At 39.0% G+C, this 4,436-nt stretch overlaps 1 pseudogene; it reads right to left on the bottom strand.

Moving 5' to 3' along the window:
* LOC135559700 (zinc finger CCCH domain-containing protein 13-like) overlaps positions 1 to 838 on the bottom strand; it is a 3,061-nt pseudogene extending 2,223 nt beyond the window's left edge.
* Positions 839 to 4,436: the final 3,598 nt, after the last annotated feature.

Below are 4,436 nucleotides of genomic sequence, written 5' to 3'. Positions count from 1 at the left end.
TAAAGGGCAATGGGCTCTATGACTGATTCAAGTATTTTTAGCCAGATCCTAATTGGTATGTTGAAATTTATGTTCCTTTTGATGGCATAGAATGCCCTTCTTGCCTTGTCTCTCAGATCGTTCACAGCTTTGTGGAAGTTACCTGTGGCGCTGATGTTTAGGCCAAGGTATGTATAGTTTTTTGTGTGCTCTAGGGCAACAGTGTCTAGATGGAATTTGTATTTGTGGTCCTGGCAACTGGACCTTTTTTGGAACACCATTATTTTGGTCTTACTGAGATTTACTGTCAGGGCCCAGGTCTGACAGAATCTGTGCAGAAGATCTAGGTGCTGCTGTAGGCCCTCCTTGGTTGGTGACAGAAGCACCAGATCATCAGCAAACAGTAGACATTTGACTTCAGATTCTAGTAGGGTGAGGCCGGGTGCTGCAGACTTTTCTAGTGCCCGCGCCAATTCGTTGATATATATGTTGAAGAGGGTGGGGCTTAAGCTGCATATTGGGGAAGATGCCAGAGCTAAGGATGATGTTAAAGAGTTTTAGTATAGCCAATTGGCTATACTCTGTCTGTCTGTCTGTCTGTCTGTCTGTCTGTCTGTCTGTCTGTCTGTCTGTCTGTCTGTCTCTCTCTCTCTCTCTCTCTCTCTCTCTCTCTCTCTCTCTGTCTCTCTCTCTCTGTCTCTGTCTCTCTCTCTCTGTCTCTCTCTCTCTCTCTCTGTCTCTCTGTCTCTCTCTCTCTCTCTGTGTGTCTCTCTCTCTCTCTTTCTCTCTCTCCCTTCTTTTCTCTTTTCCTCTGTTGACCTTCCTTCCCCTCTCCCAGCGACAGGAACAGCAGGAGAACTCAGAGGAATTTACTGAATGTGTCGTGTGTAATGTGTCTGTGTGTGTGACTGTCTGTGTGTGTCTCTGTGTCTGTGTGTGTCTGTGTGTCTGTGTGTGTGTGTGTGTGTGTGTGTGTGTGTGTGTGTGTGTGTGTGTGTGTGTGTGTGTGTGTGTGTGTGTGTGTGTGTGTGTGTGTGTGTGTGTGCTGGGCTTAAGGAGATAACAGTGTTTATCTAAATCCTCAAAGAGAGAAACTTCGTCTTCCTTTTTCCCCTGATTATCTCTCCTCCTCCTCCCTCCCTCCCCTCTCTCCCCCTCCTCTCTACCCCACTACTCGCTCCTCCTCCCTCCCTCTCTCTCTCTCTCCCTCCTCTCTACCCCACTACTCGCTCCTCCTCCCTCGCTCTCTCCCCCTCCTCTCTACCCCACTACTCGCTCCTCCTCCCTCCCTCTCTCTCTCCCTCCTCTCTACCCCACTACTCGCTCCTCCTCCCTCCCTCTCTTTCTCTGTTAATAATCGTATCTCTGAATGCTGGAACTTCCATCTTAGTATTCAGATCCCAGTAGAACTCAGGTAGTACGTCACACCGTCTCACTACACGGAGAAAAATAACACCTCCCCATAAACAGCACCATCCATCCATCCATCCATTCATTCATTCATTCATCCATTCATTCATCCACCCATTCATTCATTTATTCATCCACCCATGCATTCATTCATCCACCCATCCATCCACCCATCCATCTATCCATTCATTCATTCATTTATTCATCTATCCATTCATTCATTCATTCATCCATTCATCCATCCATCCATCCATTAATCCATTTATCAAGCACTGAATGATGGATGTGGGACTTTTTATATTAGTGAATCGGATGTCAGCGAGCTGCTAATACGACAGCTTCCTCCACTGCCCCTGTCCCCATTCTGGGGCTTGAACCGATGGCTCCATTGGCTCTTTCGAAAGGTCGGAACTTATGGTATGTAACTCCGTTACATTAGCATATATGGGAATATAGCCGACGAGGTGAGACATCTGTCAATGTGCCCTTGAGCAAGGCACTTCACTCTAATTGTTCCTCTGGAGTTTTTTTTTTAAATGAATAAAATTCATATATTAACAGAGGATTAATGGCGTGAGAGTAGACTACTAAATCATGCATTCTTTCTGCAGTGAACACAACTCTAATTGAATCCGCTCTGTCAGCTAACCTTCTACAGAAAGCTTGTTTTTTGGTCCTGCATCCTGTCAGGCTCAGCAAGCACACACACACACACAGGCACACACACAGGCACACACACAGGCACACACAGAGACACACACAGACACACACACCGACACAGACACACATACACACACACACACAGGCACACACCCAGAGACACACACAGACACACACAGAGACACACACAGACACACACCGACACAGACACACATACACACACACACAGGCACACACACAGAGACACACACACAGACACACACAGAGACACACACACCGACACAGACACACATACAGCCACAGACACACACAGATATACACACACACACACATATACACACACACACACACAGACACACACACACACACACACAGACACACACACAGACAGACAGACAGACAGACAGACAGACAGACAGACAGACAGACAGACAGACAGACAGACAGACACACACACACACACACACACACACACACACACACACACACACACACACACACACACACACACACACACACACACACACACACACACACACACACACACACACACACACACACACACACACACACACAGACAGACACACACGGACACACAGACAGACACACACACACATACAGAGGCACAGACACAGACAATTCTCACTCAGAAAACATACGTTGTCACTGACCTGAAAAACACTGACAACAGGGAGCATTACAAAAATGATGCACTTCTGTCTTTGAAGTTTGAATGATTTTTCACGTAAATCAGTATTTCATTATAGAATGAGTATAACACCTTTTCTCTTGATTGACTGTACGAAAGTACATGAAACAACAATGAATCAGAAATGCAGCAAATTGCTTCAATGGCCTTTATTTTTTCTATTCCTTTGAAAAAATAGTAATTTACTTGTAAAAAATAAAAAGTTTAAACAAAAAACTTCTTCCTGAAATTCCAGGGCTGTTAAAATAATGAAATAAAATAATCATCAACATGTATAGTATAATCACTAGTGTAGTATAATCACTAGTATAGTATAATCACTAGTATAGTATAATCACTAGTATAGTATAATCACTAGTATAGTATAATCACTAGTATAGTATAATCACTAGTATAGTATAATCACTAGTATAGTATAATCACTAGTATAGTATAATCACTAGTATAGTATAATCACTAGTATAGTATAATCACTAGTGTAGTATAATCACTAGTATAGTATAATCACTAGTATAGTATAATCACTAGTGTAGTATAATCACTAGTATAATCACTAGTATAGTATAATCACTAGTATAGTATAATCACTAGTATAGTATAATCACTAGTATAGTATAATCACTAGTATAGTATAATCACTAGTATAGTATAATCACTAGTATAGTATAATCACTAGTATAGTATAATCACTAGTGTAGTATAATCACTAGTGTAGTATAATCACTCATACTGTATAATCACTAGTAGTATAATCACTAGTATAGTATAATCACTAGTATAGTATAATCACTAGTATAGTATAATCACTAGTATAGTATAATCACTAGTATAGTATAATCACTAGTATAGTATAATCACTAGTATAGTATAATCACTAGTATAGTATAATCACTAGTATAGTATAATCACTAGTATAGTATAATCACTAGTGTAGTATAATCACTAGTATAATACTAGTACACTAGTATAGTATAATACTGTATAGGTTCTAGTTAGTATAATCACATGTATAATCACTAGTATAGTATAATCACTAGTATAGTATAATCACTAGTATAGTATAATCACTAGTATAGTATAATCACTAGTGTAGTATAATCACTAGTGTAGTATAATCACTCATACTGTATAGTATAATCACTGTAGTATAATCACTAGTATAGGTCTAGTTAATCTAGTATAGTATAATCAACATGTATAATCACTAGTATAGTATAATCACTAGTATAGTATAATCACTAGTGTAGTATAATCACTAGTGTAGTATAATCACTAGTGTAGTATAATCACTCATACTGTACAGTACTGTGAGGGTTCTAGTTCTCATCAACATGTATAATCACTCATACTGTATAATACTAATCACTAGTATAATCACTAGTTCTCATCAACATAGTATAATCACTCATACTAGTATAATCACTGTAGAGTGTAGTATAATCTAGTATAGTATTCTATAGTATAATCATGTATAGTATAATCACTAGTATAGTATAATCACTAGTATAGTATAATCACTAGTATAGTATAATCACTAGTATAGTATAATCACTAGTATAGTATAATCACTAGTATAGTATAATCACTAGTGTAGTATAATCACTAGTGTAGTATAATCACTAGTATAGTATAATCATATAGTATAATCACTAGTACAGTACTAGTGTAGTATAATCAC

Source organism: Oncorhynchus nerka, linkage group LG14 (assembly GCF_034236695.1).
Source record: "Oncorhynchus nerka isolate Pitt River linkage group LG14, Oner_Uvic_2.0, whole genome shotgun sequence".
In the NCBI taxonomy this organism is placed as follows: Eukaryota; Metazoa; Chordata; class Actinopteri; order Salmoniformes; family Salmonidae; genus Oncorhynchus; species Oncorhynchus nerka.
The sequence above is the reverse complement of the archived record's forward strand: the minus strand, read 5'-3'. Positions and strand labels throughout refer to the sequence as shown.